Source organism: Spodoptera frugiperda, chromosome 30 (assembly GCF_023101765.2).
Source record: "Spodoptera frugiperda isolate SF20-4 chromosome 30, AGI-APGP_CSIRO_Sfru_2.0, whole genome shotgun sequence".
Classification (NCBI taxonomy): Eukaryota; Metazoa; Arthropoda; class Insecta; order Lepidoptera; family Noctuidae; genus Spodoptera; species Spodoptera frugiperda.
Window position 1 is genome coordinate 5,746,844 of NC_064241.1, and position 9,143 is coordinate 5,755,986.

The following is a 9,143-nucleotide window of genomic DNA, read 5'->3' on the forward strand; positions in this document are numbered from 1 at the left end:
TTCTAAAAAAAAACAAGGGTCAAGTGTTTAATTTATTGCCAAAGTAGCCACTTGAAACATAACAGCCATCGGGATAAACATTCCTTATCGCAAACTAACGCGGTGACGTATTTCTAAGGTGGGCGGTTAAATGTGCCTGTGAGTGTATATATTAATACGTGATGCAAAAACTTTGGACCGCTTTTTACGAAAATTGCGCGGACGTAGGAGCATAAAATTTGGTACACTTATAGTTTATGTGTAGGAGAAGTGGAGAACGCTAATATTTTTCAAAAATAATTCTTATAAAGTACATTAAATCAATAAATAAAACATTAACACACATGCATGTCAAATACGATCATCTGATCGTATTTCGATCAGATGATCGTATTTGACAAAACGTCAAAATCGATAGACATTGCGATGATATTCTCACGTCTCATATGAAAAGAGTTTTATAAAAGAGTTTGTTTGAGTTTGAGTTAAATAAAAATTATCCTTGAACGTATGTTAAGTGGTATTGTAAATTAAATCGTAACTATATGGTTGAATTTCGACCACTAGGCGACCACTAGTAACTAGAGTTATCTCTCGTTTTAAACTGTCAGTTATAGTACAAACGTTCATTATAATCTCATTGTTTATGAATTCACACAACAATGCACTGACTTTGTCAGTACTGCGCGGTTCAATGGCGGCGGATAATAGTGTAGAATATTAATTAATTAATCGATATAGTTCATAGCGTGTTAATAGGTTTAGAATATATTAATTTATGCACTGAAGTGTAGTAGGTACTTTATTATACATATTATGTACTTATATTGTATTAACGTTGTGAACGAGTCCTTACTTAAGAAGAGTCTTTGGCTGCTAGTAAATGTGCTCACATAATTCTATAAATTTAATTTGTGGTTGGGAAAACTAATAAATAATCTCTTTGGAGAGCTAAAGGAAAATTAATGATTTAAAAATATTTACTATCTTCATGGACAGTAACAAAATACAATCTTTAATAACAACAATAAATTACACAGAAAATAATAAAACAAAAATTTTCGTGTACAAGACCACAAATTAAAATGGAAAAAGGTGTTCCCTAAAGCGCTCTTCCCTGCCACGTAGGTGAATTAGCATAATTCCTGGCTGTAAGTCAAAAATGTTAAACCAAAACATTATACAGGGTACCGCCCCAAACTCTGAGTAAACCACGATAATCGGCACCTGCCATCTGACGTCATCTTGGCTCTCCTAAAATATTATAATATAGGTACCAACTTTCGTCCATGATTTCAAGCATATTTAGAGAAAAATTAGAAATATTATTCGATTTTACAAGAATCTTGTATTATATTTTATCTTGAATTATAACTTTGGTGAGACATACTAAATAAATTATTACATTATCGGTTTACTAACCTAGTACAGTAGTGCCACTGCTACAGTAGCAGTATTTTTCTCATTATCATAAAAAAATCCCAGTGTTTATTATATACAAATTTTTATTACATTTCAGGCGCAAATTCCATATAGATTCGTTCAATTCAACAAATATTATTTTTCATTCATCATTCATACAAATAAACTTTAATTTTGAAATATTATTTTATGTGCTTTGGTATACCTACCTCGTTTAAAAGTACCTACTCCACTTTTATTCACAAAGGACGACAATTCTTTGTGGAATTTATTTTAGGCAAGCTATAATACAACAGTAAGATTACGGTAACATTTTATGGGAAAAATGTGTTCGTTCACGTATAATAATATTCACGTTTTTATTGTGACGCTGCCTACAAAATTCCTAAAAAAGTAGCTGTCCTAAATGTTGAAATCGTTTTCGCTAAAACTATAATGCGGCACCTACAGTTTTTGTGGGCTGTAAATGCAATAGTTTATGACTTATGACATCATACATTTTTGTATGGTATAAGCCGGTAAAATAGGAAATGCATCACCTGATGGTAAGCGATCACCGCCGCCCATGGACACCTGAAACATCAGAGGCGTTACAAGTGCGTAGTCGGCCGTTTGGGGGTTAGGAATTTAAGGGTTGTTGAGGAATCGGGGATTGGGAAGACTAGAAAGGTGGTTATTTTGTGAATGCATAAAAATTGCACTTGTTTCTATTATATTACCTTTTAAGCACGTAATTTTTCGAATTAATTTAGGTAATAATGGATGTTTAGAAAGAGAATCCAAATTTTAAAATGTATTTTGATGGTAGGAACTGTCCTCTGTAGTCTTTGTACCTACTATATATTAGGTGTGGTGATACATATCCAGCATAAAATGAGTATAAAATAACCATGTATAAAAGCTTATACAAAATAATGTTGTTCCCAACAAACTCATTGCTTATTAATATAACACGGATGCAAATTCCAGGGAAGTTAAGAGCTAAAATTAATCTGTAAGTATAATTTATGTTAATACATATCGGATTCTTGTATATTTCCATGGGGGAAACATTTATCTTATGATGGTGATCGAAAATAAGCTTAGCTTGCAAATTGTACGGCGCCGGCGACATTTCGCCTTGGCTACATCAGATTTGAATATATTTTGATGCTATTAAATATGTATCAGGAAATCCTGCTAATATACATTTTTAGTTATGAATAGAACTCTTTACCATATATTACTTTTAACACTATTATTACGGAACGTAAAAAATACTGGACAGTTACAAAGCTACACGACACTTATTCGCAAAATCAAAGTTGTAGAAAAAATAATTCAATCAACTAACCCTTCTACCAAGCAAAAAGCCCGCACATATTACGAATCCATCTAAATAACTCAATTTCAATTCCACACGATATCAGATTAAAACACCGCAAGCAATTTATCCAATCAAAACAATCGTAGTTCGGATCTTAGGGTGCTTTTCCACCAGAGATGTGCTATGTAGCTACGCTACGAAGATGTAATAGCTAGACTGTGAAACTATGTGACTGTATCCACTGATACTAAGCTATATAGCTGTGGGAGGAAGATGCATAGCACTAGCATGTAATGTATCGACATATATCGTAGGAAAGCCATCCATAGCACACAACTTTCAATATAAAAAGCATAGCTTAGCTGAGTCCGTTTCCACCAGTGCTATGCTATGTGTACCAATGAATATGATTGGTGAAAGCCAAAAGCATCCACAGCAACGTAGCATAGCACATCTCTGGTAGTAAAGGACTAAAGGTACGTTTAGACTACGACAGAAATTCTGACATATAAATATCAGACATTAATGTTTGCACTGTTCACACTTATACAGATGGCTAGAAGGTGGCTGACGCGACAGTAATTATCGTATCATAAATAAAAATTAATTACAGACACTCATGTTCACACAGATACATTCAATTTATATACTGAGTGTATACAATCAGTGTATAAATTACACTTAGTCTATTCGTACCTTTACGACCACCATTTTGTGGGCACTGGACGTATGTAGCAAGCGTAACTTGCACTCCCCTTTGCACTGCACTAATCCATTAGACTTACATGAAAACTTAATACAAACACCAATAAAAATGGTCAGGTAATATCGGGTACCCTCTCAGCTCTATAATGCACGTGTACTACTCTCTACTGAATATTACAGTGACTACGGTATGTCTACGTCATTTATATTTTATTGATAGTTCTGTGCAGTTTTTGAGGAGATTATTTTTGTAATATTTGATGATGCTCTTTATGGACTTCAAATTTGCTTAGCCTGGCTGATTAGGTGATACCCTTTGGTAAATACACATACTATAGAATGGAAATAAAACATAATACATAGCCTACATATTATTGGTTGACAATTCAATTACAAATGACGATGATGAGAGATAGTAAAGCATGCATTCCAACCATTTACAATCTTGAATGAATATCCTAAATAACATTATGTAAAGTCTACACTAAACCACAATACTTGCTCATTTCACTACAATTTCCCAGAATCTGTAGTAGAACAGATACCGTCTGCGTTCTAACTAGAATGAGTTAATTTATACAGAAGCGCGAGTCGTGGTCTAAATTTAATTGTTCTTGACGGTAACGCATAAATCTTGGTGAAATCCTAGCGGAAGCAATTTACATAAACGCCGTCATTCCATGGCTATACTATCCTTTAATCGTGCCCGGTTGTATGGTAATTATGTGTAAGTGGCGACTTAAGGAATTCGCCTCTTTAGAAATGTTCCAACTGTTCTGTTTATTGAGAGAAAGGAAGCTTTAAATAATGTTCCCTGTTAAGCACATTCTAAACGTCTTTGTGAATAAAATATATATTTTTAAATGTAGCGGCTGAAAGTGAAATTGAAAACTTGTTTTTGTATTGTATTTTGGTACTTTGACATCTGACAAAGTTTTCTTAATTCAGTTACATACTCGTAGTACTTAAATATTTTAATCTGTGTGTTTTAATGAAACACACTTAGTTAAACCCCTCGTTGGCTTTAATGAGATTCACAAAACTATTTTAGGTACATGTGTAAAAGTTTCGTAGCATACACGAATAGGCTATTTGAATAACCTAGGCACAATTAAAGGCTCTATTACTTCGTGAAATTGGGCTTAGGTTTAAAACATCCTATTTAGTTACAAAGAGCTTAATCCCGAAAGTGTAGCGGAGTGTGAAGCGAGTTGGTCGAAGGTCACAATTAGACGAGGCGTTTAATTACAGAATTCACGGCAACAACGTGGCTTCACCTCCCCTAGTCTTTCACGGGATTCCTCCACAAGGGTTCTTATATGTTAGTGAGAGTTAGCGGAAAATGTTTATAGGATATTAGTGTAATTAAATGTTAATGTTATGTCATACTTTTATAGTTACACGACTTCATTAAAATGTAGCTTACTTATTATAATTTATTAGAATATATTGGTTTAAACTAAAAGTTAAACGTGTGCAAATGTTTCTTTACCCAATTTAGCTTGACTAACCATTCGGCTTAATTTATTTATACTGAAACTTGTAACCGTCTTTATACTTTTAGAATCGTCTCTGTGTGAACAACAATCAAGTTTACAAGCTTTCCAAATTAAACTTTTAAGTTCCTTATACAAGAGTCGATGTTTTAGAAAATCGCTATCGCTTCTTCGTCATACCCGCAGCCTAACTGAAGCTAGGGTTGTCCGTAACTCGATCGTTGTATTATCATCAAACTAAATTGTTACGTAGAGAGCTCTAGTGTACACGACAGAGGTTAAGTACTATCAGGTATACAGGGTGGGTAAATAACACGTTACGTTGAAATTGTACACATGGAATCGTGTTTGACTAGCGAAGAGAATTATTTAATACAGGTACGAGTAGGTAATGTTTGGTTGTTAGCTTTCTAATTACACTAGAGCAGGATAAGTAGTAATTTGCAACTAGATTATAAGTCTTATTACCTAGGTGGTAGAGTTAAAGTTATTTTATGTGTTTCACAAGAAAATGTTTAAATAAACACTGTAATGACGAACGGAAATTGTGAAATTCTTTCGTGTCGACGTGTGGGCTACTCAAATATCCTTCGGATATATTTTGATTATTCATACGCTAAGTCAGCGTTTGTACATTAGCTACTCGTACAAAATTAGGGGGTTCTAGAAAACGGTAATAATAACTTTAAGTTGATTGCTTGATTTTTTTTGTAACTTAGTCCGATAATAGCCTACATTCTATATATCCGATAGCCTACTACTTTTCTATGTTTTTTTTTATTATACCACAACGTTGGCAAAAATGTATACGGCTCATCTAATGGTAAGTGGTTACCGTGGCCTGTGAACGCTTGCAACACTTGGGACAAGACATAGACATACATGTTTTACTTAGAAAAGTATAGAGAACTACACTAAAATTTATCTTGAGACATTAAACTTAGTTACTACATAAGTAGTAACATTAACAAAGCAGTAATATTAAAAGTCACAATAATAAAAAAGACATTTACAAAATTGTCTGGTGCTTCGATAGAGCGATTTCCCTAAGGCTCGCTCGTAAATGAAAAGGGCGGTTATTTTACTAAATTAATGACAGATTAAACACTGAATTGCCTTTTAATAAACCCTCTGATAGTAAATTGTGGCTGAACCGTCATTATATGGATTACCCGTAGCTCGATACGGTTATTATAATCGAGTAAAAATTACACCTTAAATCGACGCATTTTTGTGTAATAGTCGCATTTTATCGGATATTGTAAAAGGTGTGTTGGATAAAAATAGTTTCGTTATCCATTTTATGACTGTAAAGGAATAAGCTACGAGAATCTTTTTTTTTTCTAGGATAACTGCTAATGGAACACGTTTCAATATTTTTTTTTTTGTAATGTCGATAAATCTTTATTATTTCGTATTCTTATAATTATAAGAACAAAAGCTATCACAATAACGTTTTCATAGTAAAACGATGTACGAATGTTACTTTATTATGGACGTCAAATATTTTACTTAGTTACACCGGTCACTGACCTTCTAACTTCGAGCATTTGTATTTATTTATTTACTATTCATGTACACATGCACAACATAAAGGACAACACATATAGTCAATTGAAGTACATAGTTATTGTGTAGATGAATTTTGTGTAATCATATTCATACAATTGATGCAACTGTTTATATCATAGAGCATTGTCATTATACAATGCACTGATTAAAATAAATGGTTCGTTAATGAAGTTTGAATGACGAAGAAGTTTAATCTTGCTAGAGAATCGAGCGATCAGATGAATTAATTTTTTTATGAAATCTTATTACAAAACAATTATAAAAAGTGAATCAACTAGAAGTTGTGAACACGAAAATTACTGGAAAAAAAAAATGATAGACATACAAAGTCAACGTCACTTTTATGTTGCGGAAAAAATGTCAAGCCCAACACTTTTGTCACAATGTATATTTTTGGGTTAGAAACATTCTAACGAAGAGCTTGTAAAATGCTACTGCATGCAATAAAATGCTACCGCCATAAATCACAGCTTTTTAATTTGTCTAAAGACATTCATAGCCCTACGTTTAATGTTTTGAAAGTATTTTTCCCCTTTTTATATCCATTTATTCTCATCCGAAGCCATAAAACATGGGAGTGATGTCCATTCCTGTCACTATTCCTCACATCGCGTGACGGGTTTCCTTAATATTGTAATAGAACATTTCTTATTGTATTTGGCACCCTGTCAAAGGGATTCTGCTTATATGAACAGTCTATTATGTCTAACATAGTGTGGTTCACAAAAACAAATCCATTGGATTAGATTACCATTAGTGAAAACCACATTATTAATAGTTGTTCTTTGTTATTTATTTACACTTGTTTTCGACGGCTAAATTAATATCAAAATACTAGCCCAGCACAAGCTAAATATTTATCAAAATCACCCGTATAAACTGTGCAATCAACCTTGGACCTTCGAGTTCTCAGACATCGTTCGTGGGAACTCACTTCGCTACATTGTCCATAGTTGCTCACCAAGCGAATATCACCCCAATTACTTTGCAAAAGAAGGTCATAAAGTGCAACACTATCTAACAGACCGATGGCATTGAAACATCGCCTTGAACTCGGGGATTCTTCCACTTTTTATTCGTTATCACAAGTGAGTCGTACTCAGCTCTAACAAATTACCGCTTTAAGAGATACGTAGCAGCCGCCTGTTATCTACGCGTCGCCCACACAGGACCGAGTTTTACGGCATTCTATTATCTGTTACCACTGGCTGAAAATAAACTACATTGACAACCCCTCACAGCGTTTATCGGGTTCCAGTTTTGAAAGGAACTTCATTTGAATTTGTTTAGGCTAGTCGAATACTGGGTTACACGGGCTCCAAATACATTGTTAGTACGAAACTCTAATTACAGAGTATTTTACTATCGGGATTGTTTCGGCCTGTCGAAACAGTAGTTTGACATTTTAATAGGAAGACCCAACCAATAAATGTTGTTAGCTAAGCTTGATCTCAGAAAAGGCCTAATAAATCTGACAAGTCACCCAACAACTCTTAGTTGGCATCGAGAGGCAATTACATTAGCCGAAGTGAAACGAAAACGAAATATCAAAATGAAGAATGCGGCGATCGAAACGTTGGTCGTTAGACATCTTTCCCGAAAGCATTCAGTCTATACTGATACTGAAATGTGGTTTGCAAAAAGAGAATGCGACATCAAAGCGTTGGCCGTTGAGGCGATCCGGTCGACGGAGACGTGATACGGTTTAGAAATAACCACAGTAGTCGCAACAAGAACTGTCGACGTCTCAAGACAAGCTTGCACTCGCCCACGGCGATGCAACTGTGAATGTCCGTGTCGAATCCGCCGTGAATTATTTCAGTGGACTTGTTACGTTCCATTTCAGTGAGCGTTTACACTGTCTTCGCTTTTGTGTCGATAATAACTCACCGGACAGCCGGTTGTCTCCATAAATTGGTTCATTAGTAACCATTCTTATTCATAACGACGTCGTATGCGACTTTATTTTGCGTTAACGATTTGAAGAAAAACAAAAATTTGCAAACCCTTCGTCGTTCAAGATTATCCATTTTCGTAGTCAGTGAATATTTTATGCAAATAATTGACTTTTATGTGAAACTCGGTTTAATCAAATTTTATGTCATTCCATACATAAACATGCCATGCAGTATTCTACTTTTACAAAGAGACGAAAATTTTGAGTTTGGACGCATACAAATGTGTTGAGGTTGCGTTATTGACGCCCCCTCCTGAAATAATTACACGTTATGCGAGTTCCGAAAATTACACGAATCCCCCCCTTGTAGAGCCAAGCGTGGCGGCGCAGCGGTAATGGCTCGTTAAAGTTGATGAGAGCTTGCGCCCTCGCCCCGCCTCGCTGCCTCGCTGCCTCGCGAGGCGCCGCTGACAGCACGCCTTCCTTCCTGACACATAAAACAAGTTTGGCGGTTCCACTACGTCGCCTTTGACATCATTTCCCGCAATATTCCCTGAAGATACCGCTTTCATATAAATTCAAAGCGAAATGTCCATCTGCATTTCAATCAATCACAATTATTTACATTTTATTACAACGTTGTCTCATCATATTGACGCACGTATATCACGTCCTCGAGCGTGAATGTTAACGCACTCGTTAAAGATTAAAATAGTAACTTATTCATGCCGAGTAGAGTAGGTACCGTCTGTACCAATGTCGGTGA